The sequence below is a fragment of the Poecile atricapillus genome, chromosome 3 (assembly GCF_030490865.1).
Source record: "Poecile atricapillus isolate bPoeAtr1 chromosome 3, bPoeAtr1.hap1, whole genome shotgun sequence".
NCBI classification, from domain to species: domain Eukaryota; kingdom Metazoa; phylum Chordata; class Aves; order Passeriformes; family Paridae; genus Poecile; species Poecile atricapillus.
This window is the reverse complement of record NC_081251.1, coordinates 4,967,666-4,986,733: the sequence shown is the minus strand read 5'-3', so window position 1 is coordinate 4,986,733 and position 19,068 is coordinate 4,967,666.

Sequence of the window (19,068 nt, the reverse complement as noted above, 5' to 3'; positions counted from 1 at the left end):
GATTTGCCATAAAATCTCAACAAAATATATAGTATTTTGTATTTTCATATAAAATTTTATGCTGGAAAGGCTTTCTGATTTGTAAGCATTTTGTCAGCAGCCTTATGTTTTTTGCTTATACATACACAGAAACACACTTTCTTAGTGTTTGGTTTTCTTCAACACACACAAACATGTATAAAAATGCACATATAAAAAAATCACAAAGAAGTTCATTATGTAGAAACCAGCATGGACATGAATCCTCAGTCATTTCATAGCATTCCTGACACTTGACTCCTGCCTTGGATTATGAGATTCTTCAGAAGACAGAAATAAATAACTGGTCTCTTTTAAGAACAAAGGCTGAAGTGAATATATTTAAAAGCTGCACTGTGTTTTGATGTTATTATAGCAATCAAAGTTAGAAAATCACAGTAACTGAGTAATAAAGAATGACTTCAAAGCCTAAACTGTCTAATGATGATCTGACAACTGCAGTAATTCATCTGAATTTATGAAATTTATATTATGTACATATATATATATACATATATTATATATGTAATTATATATTATACATTTATATATATATATTTATTATACACAAAGTGTATAATTTATTACTATGCAGTCAAAAATTAAAAAAAAAAAAACCAGGATATAAACACTAACCTACATTTGGTATTATGCTACAGGAAAAATACATATATGTGTGTGCATTGTACAGAAATTTATATGCAGTTATAGACCAGTAGGTCTATATACAGTTAAAGACCTTTGTGCAGTTCTTTATGTGCAATTATAGACCTGTAGGTCAATATCTTTGTGGTTCTGAAAATTCATCTTCTTTGCTTATCACTTTCCTTATTCCTCTGCATTTTTATAGTGATGAGTCCTTTCTTAGCCTGTCAATCTGCCCTGGAAATCCAGCCTGAATTTCACTCAAACACTGATGTTTGATATTTGTTCTGAACTGGGAAACCAGGAGTTCTGGGACCTTCAGCAGCTGGTTGGCAGTTTTTCCTTCCTTGTAACTGAGAGGACAAACTTTTCCAAACCTCCAGTTCTTTGGGATAAGAGTGTCACTTCAACCATATTTGTTTATCTGAGGCCATAAAGCCTGGCATTGATGGTAGCTCAATCTAACCCTAATTCTATTGAAAGATCTACTTTGAATTATGAATTATTTTTATTTGTTTGTTTTTATTGTGAGCGTTCAAGAGATTTCCCTTATTTATGCCAATAAAAATTTCCAAAACCTGCATAGCAATCAATTTAAAGTCATTAAAACTGTTCCCTGATTATCAGTATTGTCTCATCTCTGAATTGTGTCATTTCCTGCAACCAGTTTCATTGCTGGGTACTGAGTTGTGGAGGATTTGCAGGTTACAATGAACCCAAAGGCAGTAGTTGGATAACCTTCAGCAGCAAAGCCAGATCAGGTGGATCTCCTGTTCTCCCAGGGCACATCTGCATCCTGCACCAATCACTCACCCCATTGTCCTTACCCAGATGCTTGTGAGGCTGCTCAGAGAGCTTGCCATTTTCCATCTGATAAAACTGAGATATCAACTGGAACTCATTTAAAGGTTAGGGTAGACAAAGTGGAGGAATTAATTGCTGGACATGGATTTTAAAAGTCTGGGATACCCAAGGGGCAAAAAAATGTTTCTCAATAGTCATGTCCTTCAGATTGAGATTTGGACATTCGAAAAAACTGCCTTTCCATTTCATACTCCACATAGAAAAGTGAAAAGTAATAGAAATGTGTGAGAGAATTCTCCCAGTAAACTGCACAAGAGTGAGGATGGCAGAGTTGTGCTTTTCCCAAAGTGACGTGTGTCAGTGCAAGTCTTTGGCAAAGGGAAGTGCAGCCTCAAAATTGCCCCTGCATCAAAAATTATTCTGATTGCTGATGTGTCACTCTGGGTGAATTCCTAATTTATTTTCCTATGAATTGGGAGCAAAACACTGACAGCTTTTCACTGTTAGTTCAATCATTGTTTTATTAACTTAATAGTAATTAAGTACTTTCCAGCTTCCTGATGGCTTTTAGACCCAGATATCTATGACAGGTCATTAGCTGCAGAGAAGAATGGCCAGGCACTAATATTAAGCAATGAGATTGCTTATTCATACACTGCAAAGGTTAGAGTTAATAATCATGATAAATTGAATCTCATTAATATCTAATACGGAAAAATCCAAAACAATTTGCTATGGTTACCAGAAGAGATGTATTTTTAAGAAACAAAGGTGAAATTACTCCTTGTTTCACCTGGGTGTAATAATCAGGAATAGAACTATTTGCCAGCAGGTGAAACAGGGACCTGGGGAAAAGTGGATGCTAAAAGAAATTTGGGATGAGAGTAAGCAGTAAAATTGTTACATGCCTGCCATGTACTACAGCAGGAAAAAAATAAATAACATAGATCAATGTTATTTTGGGAGACATTAAATCAAAAAGCCAGAGGAGATTAGTATGCTGCTATTAAGTACTCATGAGAGCACACTTGAGACACCTGCTTGAGCCCTGCACTCCCTGGAAAAAAAGTAAAAATGCCAAGAAAAATTAGAGTAGAAGAGATTATGAGACACCAGAGGAAAAACAGTTACTTGGAGCTCACATAATTATGAAACAATTCAGAAGATGAGGACATCTTTTAAGAGAAACATGTAATTTTCTTGAATAAAATTATTTCTTGGTGGAGTTGTTTATGGTTTTGGAGAGCCAGAGATGCCTGAGTGTATCAGTACTGTCTGCTTTTGTGTGCACGTGGGCTGCACATTGCCTCAGATGCTTCCACAGGAAGATGAGCCCTTAGGGAAAAGCAGAAGAAATAGCAGCATGGCATCATGTCTGTGCAGAGAGGTTGAGATTCTATTCCTAAATCTTATTGATGACTTCCTCAGCTTCTCTTTTATAAAATGGGGACACTCATAGTTGTCTTTCTCCAGCTCTGGGAGCTGTGAATTAAATACATCAGCAGGAGCTGTGAACTTCACCAGTGGAGACCAACCTGGAGCTCAGGTACGATTTGTTTGCATCCCTGGCAGCTGATCCCAGCCATTCCTGGGCTCACAGAGGCACAAAGGCTGTCAGTTCCCATGTTCTTCCCCCATGGCTGATGGAGTAACAAACACTGAAAGCCTGGTTGGGTCATGGGATGCTCAGCCCAGAGGTGTTCTGCAAAGGAGCTGTGGGATTCCTGGGAAATCATCATCTCCTGCTTGTGAGCCCCCCCTTCCCATCTAACTGAGGGTTCCTGATTCTGAGCTGTGCAAAGGTGATGGTGGAAGGCTCATAAGTGCAAAATACTGATGAATGGCTGTGTTGGGTGGATACATGTATGAAATAGTGATTTGTAAGGTTTGAGGGCCATCAGAGGAAAGAATATTTATTTAAAAGGGTGAGGAAAAGCAGATGACTAGGAAATAAAAAACAATAAGGATGAGACATTTGATCTTGGCCTGATGAAATATTGATGCATTTTGAACTGGGGGAGAAACAGCTTTCAAAAACATTCCCAGGGACTGGCATTAAGAACTAAAATCTCATCTGACTTCAGGAAAACCTCAAACAGCTGCACTGGTGTTGAAATGCAGCACTTGATGTCCAGCAGGAGGCCTGAACATTCCCTTGTCTTCCATGGGCAAGCAAACCAAGGTAAAACCTGTCTACACATCCTGCTCTCCAGTGAAACCATCCATGACACTCCTCCATTCAGCAACAATTTGGAACACCTGGGTGGGTTGCAAAAAGCATTTTCCAAACGCTGCTGTCACCAAGCCTTCACAATTCATTTGCGTATTAAGCTCCTAATTTCGAGTGCTAGCATGAGGTTTCTTAAAGTTCACGTAGTGTAATTGTTACCTAAGGCTGGGAGACTCTGCTCTGCTTTCTAGGTTATTTAGCTGCAGATAATTTATGAGATTGCTGGGGAGGTTGAAAAATTGTTTCACCTCTCAGTTGTTCATGCTTGCACTGGTTTTACAACAGATGGGAGAGAATTTTGCAGTCCTGAATATTTGATTCATGCCGGCCGACTGCCTCCTCTCACTGAGTGGAGACAAAAGCCAGAAGGCTGGAGAGGAGCTTCAGTGGTTTTTAGAGGGCTGGAGCTGGTTTGACAGATAGCTACACATATATCTCAGTATTTTTAAAGCATAAAAGGGATTATTTCAGTGCTTTGTCTTCTTTTCTTAGTGAAGCTGCACAGAGCATCACACAGACCTACAGAAAATGAAATAAGCAGGAATAGAGTCTTTGGGAGTTCATTGTAAAAGATAAACTGACACTGGTTCCCAGAATTGCCAGTGACTTCTGAACTCAGTTTTTCTTGGTACATACTATTTTAATTGTCTAGAAATACCAACTTGGCCCATTAATAAGACTGCACAGAAATATGAATACTCTTTTTACAGAGTTTTTAAGGGTAAGGACATCATGCAGACAGGATGTTGGCTTTAGTCCCTTCTCTGGTGATTAATTTCTGACACAGGTCAGAAGGGGCCTTAAAGATCATCGAATTTTAATCCCCTGCCATGGGCAGGGACACCTCCCACTATCCCAGGCTGCTCCAAGCCCTGTCCACCCTCGCCTTGGACACTTCCAGGGATCCAGGGGCAGCCACAGCTTCCCTGGGCACCCTGTGCCAGGGCCTCACCACCCTCACGGGGAAGAATTTCTTCCTCATATCCAATCAAAATCTACACTCCTTTGGCTAAAAGTTATTCCCCTTGTTCCTATCAAGGATGGATGATTACCTCCTGGGAAACTAAAATTTTCAAAAAGTGAGTGAACCCCAAACTGGGCACTTCAGTTTACAGCCTGACATTAGGTGGGATCTGGGCCCTTGCCACCAACAGATGCCTCCAGGGAGTTTTGTGAAAGCAGTTTCATTATGAATAGACAGTGAAACCTATTTTTGGAGTGAGAGTTGTATCTGTGTCTTAAGTGGTTGTACACTAAACTGCTGATAAGAGGAAAATTCCACTTCATCTTTCAGGAGGCCAAAAAAAAGTTTAAAAAAATAAAAGCTTAATTGCCTCTTAGGAGCCTTTCAGGTAAACCAGGGAGTGGAACACACTTGGAAGGCACTGGGTTTGATATAATTAGGATTTCTAATCGCTTGGTGGCATCAGACCCTAGGGAATGTTGTGCCAACATATTTAAAGGACTTCAGGCATCTCTAGAGCTGGACAAAATTGAACAGGGCTCATGCAAATCCCAATAACATCAGAATATTGAATTCAAGACATTACAGAAGCATTTGGGTGCTCAAATCTGTTTTTAGAATGAAGCTTTAGCCTTTCTGTGCAAAAGAACATCATCTGAAGAACAGAGCTAAACATCATCTTCTCATGTTGAAGAAGAGCTGAATACCACAATGACTGTAAAATCCAGATCCTTCTGTAATAAGGAGTGTGAGAGGAAGAAATGGACAATTTTATATCTATCTATTTATCTCTCTAATAATTCTGTTTCCATAAGTGGTCAGAATTTGCAATTTCTTTATGATATCTGAAAATATCATTTTCTGGGATCTTGCAGGAGCTGATTCCTTAATGTCTCCATATCCTATTTCCCTATTTGTTAAATAGAGGTTGTAAAACTTATTTTGTCTGATTTGATCAGACAGAAATCACTTCAGGGCAGGGACCATCTTTTACCATAGAAGAGTATCATATAGGAAAGGTAATAAAAAAGTATCCATCCAAATTGTTTTTAATAGAAAATTGTGTTTTCAAGAGGTTATATGGGCGCACAAATCAATTATGAGATATTGTAAAAGAGAGAATTTAAAAGTTGCCCAACGTCCTCTTGAAGCCCAGGTCGATGTGGTTACCCCATGTGAGGTAGGTTAAGTTATTTATTGTCATTCCTGGAACCCAGTTTCTTTGTTGCATGTAATGAGGATGTAAAAATCCTCCTTTTGGTGCCATGGAAAGGCTCCATTCTTGCTTGTGATGCGCCTTAAGCTCCTCCAACGCCGGCTGAAAAACTCGATTATTGTGACATGCAAACAATAAAAGTTGGGGAGTAGGAATCTCCATCTCTCCCCTTAAACACATTTGACTTACAAGCTCTATAACTTTCAAGCAAGATTAGCATTATCAATAAATCACCGGGTTCACAGATGAGGAACATGACAGAACGCTGTGTTGCCAAGGCAGAGAGAATGACAATAGGTGCCTTAGCAGCAGTTATAGCACTGCTGCAACAGATTGTGCCCTAAAGCAGAAAATATCCTGCACACAAGAGGTTATTCAGGTATAGAAAAAAAAAATTAAAAGTTTAGTTATCGTTGCTAACGTTTTTCAGGGTAAAGAGATAAAGAGAGCAGGAGCAGGAAGGGTGGGACTGGGGAAAGGAACTGGGGAGAAATTGCAGAGCTCTCAAGTTTTAAGGCAGCTCAACAAGCTGTCGGGTAGGAAAGCAGAACAAAGTGAAGCACGTTTTGGGAGAAAAGCATCTCTATTTGTAACCATGAGGGCATCCACAGGTTCAGTGCTCTCGCACACTGCAGAGTCCTGACGATGCGTTCCGTGTCCTGCGAGTCCCGCGCTCACTTTTCTGACAGCTCGCTCTCTTTTTCTCACACATCCTCTCTGGGTCCCAGGGCACACCTGGTTCTCTGGCTTCTTCCATCCAATATCAATGAGAATCATATTATCTGTGTGCCAGGTATGCTCTGAAAGCCTGGTTTGCCACCAGCCTTACTCATCCTTTACTGCAGGGAGTGATGAAGAAGGAAAAGAGAAGAGAAAAAGAGGAAAATTAAAACCTCAGAAATGCTCATGTAATTATTCATAAATCACACTAGCAGATCTCCAGCTGTAAGGTTTCAGAAGGTGAACAGACTCTTGAAAAATATTTTTGAAAAGGGCTTTGGAATTTTTCGATCAAAGGTAATGGCACTGGAGTTCAAATTAGGAGCTGGTACCAGTGAGGGGTCAGGGCTGGAATCAGCAGCCAGGGCTGCAGGGGGCTCTGAGGGGTGAAGGTGGGCATTGCAATGTGAGCTCTGGGATGTCACAGAACCATTTAGGTTGGAAAAGAGCTCTGAGATCATCGAGTCCAACCATTAACCCAGCATTGCCATGTCCACCCTTAAAACACATCCCCAAGTGCCACATTCACAAGGATTTTTAATCCCGCCGGGAATCACCATCCCTCCACAAATTTACAGTTGTCTGTTCCACTTCAGCTGAGAAATCCTCTTTAATTTAAGGATACTTGTTATGCAGTGGGGTAATAATGAATATCTGCATGTTCCAAGCCATTCATTCCCGTAAATCTGCACTGGATTCAGGGATGGATCACAAGTAGCTTCAGGACTAAGGAGCATTTTCTCTCTATGTTTTCATGAGACCCAGACAACATACTTTTCTACCCTTGTTAAATCAGAATTACCCGTAGTTGCAGAAGGGTAAATCTCCTTGATGTACATTGTTATTATGTTCTAGCACACTGATTACTTTTATTCCAGGAGAGGAAACAGAGCTTTCTCTGGGTAGTCACATGACACAGTACATCCAAAATTTTGTTTTACCTCAGATTTCTTGTGTGACCTGGAAGCACCTCTTGAGAGCAAGTTACCAAATCAGGAAGAAGGGACTGCTTTGTGTTGCCTAAAAGCTGTGTGTCCCTGCTTCAATTACTGAGCCTCACAAGCTCAGCCTCTATGAATCAGGGTGCCATTCCTGGGTTTTTTTTTCTTGTTTTGAAGAAAGTTGCTTCACATGGATTGTGCCTAGTATTGTTCATTTGATTCATCCTTATGTAATTTCAGTGAATATAATGTTCAAACTGAGCATCAATTTGGCAGACTATCATCTGGTTTAGATTTCACACCTTCTTCAGTGTTCTTAGCACCGAAATGGGGCAGGAGGAGGTTGCTGCTTCATTCTAAGCCTGGAATAAGGGAAGATGGTTCAAACTATCTCATCTTCTAAAGTGATTGCAGGGTAATCAGTGGCACAGGCAGCCTGTGGGTCCTTCCTGTGTTTGCAGTTTGTGATGAGCCAAGTCCCAGGCTGCTGCTCCAACCTGACAGCATCACTGCTCAGGGATGATTTTCTGTTCTGAGAGAGGATGATACAGATCTGGGTATCACTGGCACAGCAATAATCGCCCCCACCAGGCTGCTCTATTAATTCTCCAAGTGGCACCACACGGAAAAGGAACAAATCTACCACAGATAACTCCTCTGGGACACTGGACCCTCAGGGCAGATGAGAAATTGCCCTTATCTCTGCTTTGGCATTCCACATCGCCCGCTCTCCATGGCTCTGTGCTGTTCCAAGCCATTTTCTCATCACATGTCATGGCAGGAAGAGCAGCTGGAGATGATGGGGAGAGTGGAACGTACCAGAGAGAGAATCAACCCCAATGCTTGGCTTTGGTTTGCAGTTCTGCTTGACTAACACCTGCAACAGAACGGGAATCCCAGAGTGCTGTTGGCACAAATGGCAGCTGTCAGAACCAGAATTCCTGCACTGCTCATGTGGTCAATCAATCAATCAATCCATCCGTCCATCCATCCATCCATCCATCCATCCATCCATCCATCCATCCAGCCATCCATCATCCATCCGTCATCCATCCATCCATCCATCATCCATCCATCCATCCATCCATCCATCCATCCATCCATCCATCCATCCATCCATCCATCCAGCCATCCATCATCCATCCATCATCCATCCATCATCCATCCATCCATCCATCCATCCATCCATCCATCCGATATTTTTCAAAGCCAGAGCACAGAATGAACACATTCCCTCAGGACTCTTATTACAACTATATTCATTTGCAAACAGGTTCTGGATTAAACACTTAAAACTTGAATAAAACCTTTCTCTTCATCCCTCCAGCTGAGTAGGGACACAGTGAGGGACCCTTTGTCTCACTCATCCCTTGACTCACTCTCTGCAGGTTGAACTCGTACTGCAAAGCCCTGTGAATACAACAGATCTGCTGCAGACATTCATGGATTTCAGATTAGACTGAAAATCCTTTACAATTAAAAAAAAAAACCAAACAACAAAATAATTTCTGATAGATTTCCTGGCCACCTTTTAAATGAGAATAATCTCTACCTTGATTATGTAGGAAAAACCACAGGGATGCAGGAGTTGTAGGTCAGTCTTTGCATGCAGGGATGCTGTAGGTACTTTTTCTGTACTGAAAAGTGGGTACAAGAGAAAAACCTTGTTTTGGCTTATCAACATTGTGACTTTGTGCACATTTGAGTACTACTTATTTTCATCATGGAGACATTCTCTAGAGAGAAAACTTTTTGTCCATTGTAGTACTTTCTTATTAACAAGGATCAAAATCACTACTTTAAGTTATTATTATATTTCTAGAGCAATTATATGCAAATTTTGTTCCAAAGTATTCCAAACAGTTTAAAACAAAATGACCAAGAGAAAATAAGCTATTAGGTCAGTATTAACAATCAAAGATGTAACATTTAATTGAGTATTTTACAGTGGAGATGTCTGGGGACTAGAAGTGTCAGGGGACTAAAAGGGGACATCTGGAAATTGTCCCAAATGAAAATACTTTTGGTCTTAGAATGAAAGCTGGGTTTAGAATTCACTGAGTTATCAGCTTTAAAATACGCAGAGACAATCAGATTGTGAGCTTTCCTTTCTTTGCTCTGGTTATTTTCATAAAAACTGTACTTGCTTAAGCCTGCTCATTCCACAACCTTTTCATCAAGCTGAAATAAGAGCTCATAAAACCCTAATTATATGCAAGTGTATCATAAGATCTTAATTTATAGCGTTTTTTTAGTTATTCAATTTTTCCAACTGTAAATAATTCACATGTTGAATCAGCCTCTATTGCATTTAATGCTTTAAAAGTAGATTATTTTTGAAATAGCAGCTTTTTCTGGGAAGAACAATTTGTTTCTTTGCAAACTTGTTTGCAGGAAACCGATTCTTAAGCAATCACTTGATTTCCAGAGCTGGAAATCAAGGAAAATATTGGTGTTATAAAATAATGGAAATATTATGTTAATTGATCACCTTGGTTCAAAACACCAATCCATGTCAAAACCTGGGGACAGATGCACACAGAATTATATTGATTGTAGACTGCTTATTTTTCACACTCCTGGAGCAACACCTGACCCTTGGAGTAACCCTACAAATGAGTCTAAAAGCAAACCTCAAACCACTGGAAGGATGAGTTGATTAGGACTGGCAAGAAGAGCACTGGGTAGATTTTTCGAGTAAGCTGGTGATTATAAAATTCAAAGCTGGACATTCTTTTTTTCAGGCCATTATTATGCTTCTGTTAGAAATTACTATTTTTTCCTGACATTAATAATCCTGAAGGAACTTACTGAGTTTACTGCTTTGAAGAATGTTTTTTTCTTTTTTTTTTTCATAGAAAAGTTATAACTTAATCAAATCAAAACACATTTTCACTGGGTCCTTTAGAACGGTTTCTTCAATGCATTTTCCATGCCAAATTCTGCCTCTGGCCACTTCTCTCTAGAACTGTTTAATTAAGCATTTCAGGGCTGGAGGTTTTGGGTGGTTTTTTTAATTACATGAAAAAGTTTTTCCTCTTTAATTTTTTTTCCCCCTGATTCTACCATCCACCAAGCCAGTAGAGTAATTTTAGTAAAGCTTTACTGAAACTGGGCATGAAACAAAGCCAAGTTCAGTTTTCATCAACAGAGATCTCCAAGAGGGAAACAGTATTTAGTTATGAAGTTCTGCAAAATAAATTACTGAGCAGTGATCCAGGTTATCCATTTGAGTAATCTGGCAGTGCTTTATTAGTAGGATGAAGTTGTGGCAATTTACAGTAATCAGTGAATGAGGCAGCACAAAATTGCATTAGGAACTCTTACTGGGTTCTTGCTAAGTTGTAGTAAAGATATGTCCCACAAAATAGATATTTCCTATTTGATATTTTCACCAGCTACCAGTGCTCTGAATTTCAAACTAGACCTACAAAGAGTAACTTGGGTTGTTGTTTGTTATGTATTCATTTTCACTTCCCTAAGTCTAGACTTAAATATTAATGAAGGGAAGATTAAAAAAAAAAAAATAAAAGCAAATCCCATAAAACCCCTCCAGCCATGCTAGGGGAATCCATCATTTTCTAGCTAGTGGCAATACAAATAATGTAATGTCTTTTTCCTCCTCATTTTTAAGGGTAGTTAGAGACACCTGAACTACCTGGAAAACAAGTAAATAAAAGCAATGGAATATTCAGCTGCTTGTGTATTCTTGGCACAGGGATGGAGCACATTTCTTCCTGATTAAAACAACAAGAGTTGTCTGTTGGCTCTGCCAAGCTCCAGCTCCAGTGCTCAGCACTGAAAATATTCCCTTTTGATGCTTCTTTGGCCATAACTCAATCTTTCTAGTAACAATAGTTGGATAAAGGAATGTTTTTCAGTTTGCTGCTGAAATAACAAGCCTGAGGAAAATTATTAGGCTGTATGGAATTAAATTATTTTTTTGTTTGATTTAATATGATCATTTAATCCAAGTCTATTTTCATTAGCTCGCTCTGTTTTTAGCTTTCCTTTAGATTTAGTTTTCTTTTGTAGGTGGATGTTTTCAATGAAATATTGCCTCCATTTTTGTTTTGAAAATGCTGAAACATCTGCCTACTTTTACAAAATGAAACATAACATTAAAAAAAAATCAGTAAATGATCTCCTATACAATATTTATATTAATTTGGGGAGCTGGAGGTGGCTCTTATTTACCTATGTGTTTAAGTTTGTCGAAAAATATGCATACAACTGAAAATTTGAAAACCTGATTTAGACTTTATAAACAAAGTAATAAATTTAACTTTTATATTTGTTCATAACCTTGTCAGGTGAATATAGGGATCAGATCTGTGATTTGACAGGTTTTAAAAGCAGCCATCAGGAAGTGTCAGAGTGCTTGAATTTAGGTGCAATAAATTAATTTCAGTAGTATCCTGGGCTCTAGTGGAAGGTGTCCCTGCCCAAGGCAGAGAGTTGGAATTAGATGATCCCTTCCCAGAGAAACTAAAGGGTCCCTTCCACCCCAAACCATTCTACGATTCTATAATTTAGATGAACTAAAAGCAGAGTTTGATGAATGAATCTCAGCACGTGGTTTACACAAAACAGAGAGAAGAACTTCCAGGGAAGGTTTATCCCACCCTAAGTAGCTCTCTTTGAATACTGTTTTGATTGTCTTAAAATTTGACATATTTTCACTGCTTGTGCTTAGCAGAAACAAAAGGATTTAAGAACCTATAGTAGACTGAGGGATAAATAAACAAAAGGAAGAACTAATAATAGAATTATTAAGGGTGGAAAAGATCTCCACAATCATTAAGTCCAACTTTTGACCAAATACAGTCAAGTGTTGCGTCTTCTCGTTTTTGAAGTGTTTCAAGGGGTGGTGACTGCACCACTTCTCTGGGCAGCCTGGTCCAATGCTCAGTTGCTCTTTCAATGAAGAAACTTTTCCAAATATCCAACCTGAACCTTCCCTGGCACAACTTGAGGCCGTTTCCTCTCATCTCATACATGAAAGTCTGAAGCTCAGTGATTTTAGGTTACAAACATGAGTTAAACCAGCCCATGACCAGACTTGCTGCTGCTGGGAAGTTTGCCTGGCTCAAGTTGGCTTGAATAGCACAAAACGGCCCCAAAATACGCAGCTCTTTTATCTTTCTACTTATCTTCACCCAATTAACAATAGACACTTAAATATTTTTCTTAGTGACCCAATGACCTAACACCTGTGTGCTGCACTGCCGCATTCTCTATCCAATCACTTGCTATTAGCCAAAAACCTCTAGAAGAAGATGAAGATGAAGGAAAAAGGACAAGAGACAACACCCTAAATCCTCCTGTTCAGAGTCTGAGTTGTCTCAGAAATTAATGAATTTATTTCAAAAACCATTTTAGAAATGCTGAGAATTCTTTCTGGTCTCAAAGGGCAAAGAGATTCAGATTCTGATTTTCCTGAAAATTTCTGTCTTGTTTCCTATTTCATATAATTTAAAAAATAAACAGAACTTATAAATAAAAGCCCCACTGACAAGTGCTGTGTTTTAGGTTAAACACAATCCATAATAAAATTTGTGAAGAATGTAAAAATGTTTTACTGGATTACAGAAAATATCTTTTAAGACTGACAAGTTTTAAGAAAACTTTCATTTTTAAGAAAAGTCAATTCCTGACACAGAAGAACATTCAGCAGCCATGTCTATTCATAAGTAAACTTAATGAATAATTGATTTCTGAATTTAGTGTTCAAGTCTAAGAAGGAAAAAAGGGAAAAAAAGAAAAAAGGTTGCTTAGGGAAAAATCAGGTTTTCTGATGGAACTTTCAATGGTAAATAACCTCTCATTATTATTCTGTAATAAATTTAAATTTAAGTGTTAAGAAATTATTCAGTATTTAGAAACTTAAATTTACGGGCTTTTTGAAATATTTTTCCAATGTTGAGATCTTACCCATGTGCAAGGATGCATTTTTCACTAAGTGTGATATTTTCAGGCAGAAGGTGACTTGGTCTTACCCACACTAAGTGGCTTCGAGGTAACTATGAAAGACACCATGACCCTGATAACAAATACTTGGTTGAGTTATATTGGCATCACCTTTCATGTCAGATCCGCCCTCTGCCTTCCCAAGACCTTCTGGAAGTCTTCTGGAATATTTGTTTCCAGTAATCTGAAGGGGAATGGTCACTGTGAGCTTAATTTAATCACTATCTTTAGGTAACTCTGCTGAAGTGACATGATCCCCACTTTTAGCATGGTCCACATACAGAAAATAAAATAAAACCCTGTCTTAAATGGTGCTGTGTTTTCCTTTCTTCCTAACAGACTCTTAATTGTCAGGCTTTTTTTTGTACAGAATCATGGAATCCTTTAGATTGGAAAAGACCCTTAGGATCATCAAACTGCCAAACCCACCACTCACCCACGACCCCAAGTGACAGATCTTTTGAATACCTCCAAGGATGGTGACTCCACCACCGCCCTGGCAGCCTGCTCCAATACTTGACAACCCTTTTGGTGAAGGAAATTTCCTTAATACCCAATCTACACCTCCTCTGGCACAGCTTGAGGCCATTTTCTCCTGTCCAAAATAATGTTTTCACCCTTTTTTTTGTTTTTTATTTAATCAACCCACATAATAATTTTATTTAGTTCATTCATAAAACTTAAATAATAGCTCATTATTAGGTAATTAAAATCTTTTTCAGGTTCATTCAAAAGATTTCCAATAGTAAGAAAGAGGGAGGGAAAAGAAAAGCTTAGTACAATAGAGAAAAGCTATGCAAAGCAGAAGAGAAAATAATTGGTTGCCATACTTTGTTTAATCAATACAGTGATAAAATGGCTAAACCCTGAGTGTAAAAGGGCATTGGCAAGATTAAATACTTAATTGTGGTGATTCTGACTCACATTACCAGGGTTAGATTCAGGATGAGAAATTTTCTACATGAATATGCTGGTAAGGGAAATCTCTATCTTTTTGGGAAATAATAGCCAAAGAACAGGCATTAACATCAAGATGATCTTTTTCTTCTTCTAGAGTTGTTTATTATCAGATCCCTGTGTCATACTACAAGGCACTAGAAGTTCTAACCAGTTGGGTTATGAACAATTATTTTCAAAGCAGCACGTGAAAATGTACCCAGAATTGTACCTGTTGGGTTACTTTTCCAGTAATTCATTAGAACCTTTTGCTTTAATGCCTCCAGTTGCAAAACCACAGATTATTATTGTCACTGAAGGGGGGATTTGGAGACAGTGTTTGATTTTAGAAGGCTTTGTTCGATCTCAACACACTGTTTGCTGCCTCACACGAGGAAAGGAAAGAAGCAGCAGTGAATAGAAATCCAAGCTCCAAGGGACATTGCCTCATATCCTTTCCCAAGCCCATCAATCTCATCAGACTGAATCCATTTACAAAGCATTTGTTCTTGTTTATATTTACTGTTATGCTTATCTTTCTTCTTTTTATCATTTTGTCAGTCTTCTCTACAAATGCCAGCTTGCAGTTCCTGCCTCTCATCTGCTTCTGTGTATTTGGGAAAGGCTTGGTGATAGTTGCTTTAAATGTTCTGCTCATATGGACAGTACCATGATTTATGCCTTAAAATAGATACTTATAGTAGGTATACAAACACATATATTTACACAGTCCCAAAGTAGCTTAGTTTCCATGAGAAGCTATAAATGGGTAACAAATTTCTATAATTCCTTGAGAATCAACCAGCATTAGACGGACTCAGTGGCATTATGATTTGCTGAAGTTGTTAAAATCACTGACAATCTGCAGCTGATGTTCTTCCAGTTAAGAGATGTGCCCCTATGGGTGGGACGTGCTCATGTGACTGGAATGATGCTTTAATTCTTGGGAGTTGTGACTGTTTGTGTGGGAAGGATGGAAGAATTTCTCTTCAAATCAGAGTGTGAGATGGTAACTCCATCTTGGGCAGGAAATGAAGGCTTTTCCAGCTTTCTGGAAGATCTGTGAAGACCATAAGCTAGGAGATGTTTTGGTCCTGAGTCTCAGAATGTCATTTGAAGCTCACACATGGGTAAGGGTGGACCTTCTGCATGTACAAAGTCCCTGACACAGTCAAAGACTCATAGAATCAGAATTACAGAAAATCCTGACTTGGAAGGAATCCACAAGGATGATCCAGTCCAACTCCTGGCCCTGCACGGCACCACCCCAAAAATCCCACCCTGTGCTTGAGAGCATTATCCAGCCTCTTCTTGAGCTCTGTCAGGCCATTGCTGTGTCCATGCCCTGGGGAGCCTGTTCAGTGCCCAGCCACGCTCTGGGTGAAGAAATGTTTCCTAACACCCAATCTAAACCTCCCCTGTGAGGAGAAGGGACCTTCCCTGGCTCTGCAGGACTGTCCATCTGCCAAGTGTTCACAGAAGCACTGTACTCTGCTGCACGGCCCCATGTGTTGGACATGACAGCTGGAACTCCACTGACTTCAAGCAAAGATACTTTGGGCAGATGAGATTTAGGTTCAGTGTTGAATACCTTCAAACGGTGACCTCTTCCACAAGGCTGAAAGAGGAAGAAAGAGGGATCAGACAAGTGGGGAGGAAGAAAGAAACAGTGCAGAAAGGGTAAAGCTGGGGCAGAGCTGCCAGAGCAGTAAAATCTTGTGTTTCCAGGGCCTCCTGCCCTGTAGCTAAAGGGATTTGGGGAAAGGATCATAACACTCCCCACCACAATCCCTTCCTCAGGCAGCTCCCAGAGAAGAATAATTACAATGCCACCCCTCAGTCAGGACTCAGCCTTAGGGCGCAGTGCAGCCCAGAGACACCAGAGGTGGAAAAGACCTATTAGGTCCATTTAGCCAATTCCCCCGACATTGCAGGGGTCTTCCCTCCCTGCCATGTCCAGCCTTGCTAGCCTTGGGCATGAAGCTGTCACAGAGCTGATGGCTTTGGCACTTCACAGGCTCACGTGTTGCTGGGACTTCTGACACTGGGCTTCAGCAGTTTTTCAGATGTATAATGGATGATTCTGTGACTGCAAAGCCCCCGTGGGGGCCACTGTGGGTAACAGCACCGTCTTTAATGTTGGGTTTGGTGGAACAGCACCTGCAGCAGGTGAGAAATGGAAGAGGGACAAACAGCAGAGTTGATCTGGTACAGCCTGGCCAATGCACAGGAGGGGTACAAAAGTGGTTTAACTGGGTCAAATGGGGAAAATTGACCACAGTCTGTGGTAGATGTGTGACTGTGCTGTGTAACCATAGGTGAAGGAGGCACTGAGCCTTTGCAATTCTCCTCTGAGGGCATTGTCCCCATGTAAACAACATAAAGAGCAGAGAAGTTGGGGGTTTTTCTGACTCAGGCCTTCAAGTCCACTTACCACTTTGTCACACAAAGCTCTTGGCCCTCAGGACAGTGGGGCAGCAGATTTGGGTCTGGAATAATTGTCATGGCTTTTCTGTTTATTTTTCTGGAGCCACAACCGTATCTATTTATTCATGGTCCTTTTGCATCTCCACAATGCTTCTCTTGTTTTTCCCTGTTTAATATTATACTCCTCTGTCCAGAAATTAAGGGAAGTAGTGAGCCAAGTTTCTTTACATCTCCCATTCCTCTTGTTTCTTTGCTAGAGATGCAGCATAAGCAAACAAATCACTTTATTCTCCTACCTGACTGTGATTCAAAGTTTAAGTAGCCCCTTCGGAGCATCAGAACATTTTATTCCCCTGAATGGTAGTTTACATCACTCTCTATTTGTTGTAAACAAAAAAAACAAACAAACAAACAAAAAAGTAAAAAATAAGAGAGTGTGTATGTGTTTTAAAGAAAATGTGCAAAAAAATTTTTTTTGAGAGCAAGATACCTGCAGATGGAACAGGAAAGAATTATGTGCCTTCTTAAAGATATAAGGAATGGAAAGGGGTGGAATAAAGATTCCTCCAAGAGATAAGAATTATTTTTTTTTTCCCTAAATCATTGTCCTCTTTAAGATTCAGGATTCCAGGTTTTAGCTGTAAGGCTTTTAAGAAGCCTTTCAGGATTCAGGCAGCAGTATTAAGGTACAGTATTAAGACTTATATCTAAATCTGAAAGGTTTAATTAAGCATTCTCTTGGTGGAAGATAGAGCTGGAACCTGTAGAGTTAACACAGTGAGAAGCCAAATTGCTCTATGGGCAGATCTAGGTGGGTTCCTCAGTCCTGCCTCAGTCCTGGCTCTCTCCCTTTTTAGGGAGTCTGAGTCACTCCCCACATGAATCTGAGAATGAACTTTTTCCTACCTCACTTCCACAGCATTAAAACAGAAATAATATCTTCCTTTACCTTGGAGGCTCATGGAGGGAATAAATCAGGTAATTTCATAAGGCTGTGCCTGCGTAAGCATGAGCACCAGGGCTAAATAAAGTATCTTTAAAAGTTATCATCAGGAAGCCCAAAGTAAACTATCCAGCCTTTGCAAAATGTTCTTGAATGTTCTTTCCCCTCACTGCTCCCAGTTTGTCAGCTCCGTGTTCAGGGATGTTTCTGCCAGCTGAGCTGTGCCTATCCTCGTGCCCTGGTTTGTGCAGCCTCCAAACCCAGCGTGGTCAGCAGTGGTTACAGACAAAATGTCCTAGAAGCCACAAAGTCTCCTCTCTGGAAGGAATATCTTCCTTTCTCAGAGCCTCACTCCCAGGGAGGCAGGAGATACAGACCAAGTCCTGGACCTGCCTGGTTTCACAGGTGAAATTCAGCTTATCACAATACTTCAACATCCCACAGGTCTTGCCTTTTGCTACCTCAGAAATTTCCCAGCACAGTGCTGTGATCTTTTTAGGCTCTGTTGGACAATGAATAAGGTCCAGTTGAATGGCCTAATTTGTGGTCCACCTGTGAGCTATGCCTGCCTCAGTGTTGTGGAGGAGAACAGAAAGTGTGAATAAACACCTGGGACAGAGACTCTCAGGTGGTGGCCATACCTTGAAGGAGGCCCAGAGCAGGCATGTTTAACGTCATTCTTGTGTGTTCAACTGGCCTGAGATGACTGTAAAATATAAACACTATCCTAGGTCCCAATGAAAACATTTATAGCACTATATTGTAGAATCACAAAATAATTTAGGCTGGAAATTACATTTAAGATCATCAAGTCCAACCATTAATCAAACACCACTAAACCATAGTCCTGCACAGGGCCAGGAGCTGAACTCAGTGATTCTTGTGGGTCTCCTTCAATTCAGCAGATTCTGTGATTCTGAGATCTACAGCACTTTTAAATCCCTCCATGGATGGTGACTCCCACCACTACCCTGGGCAGCCCGTTCCAACACTTGACAACCCATTCAGTGAAGGAGTTTTTTCCTAATATCCAACCCAAACCTCCCCTGGTGCAGCTTGAGTCCATTTCTTCTTATCCTGTCACTTGTCACTTGACTCTGTGACTTTGTCACAGGACTTCCATGATTTCATTTTCCTAAATTCTGTCCCTGCCAACTTACCATTCCCAATACCCTGGATGATGGACAGGACACAGGAGGCTCTTCTCTGAGTCATGTAACCCCGTGGTGAGCACTGAGAGTGGGGTTGCCCTCC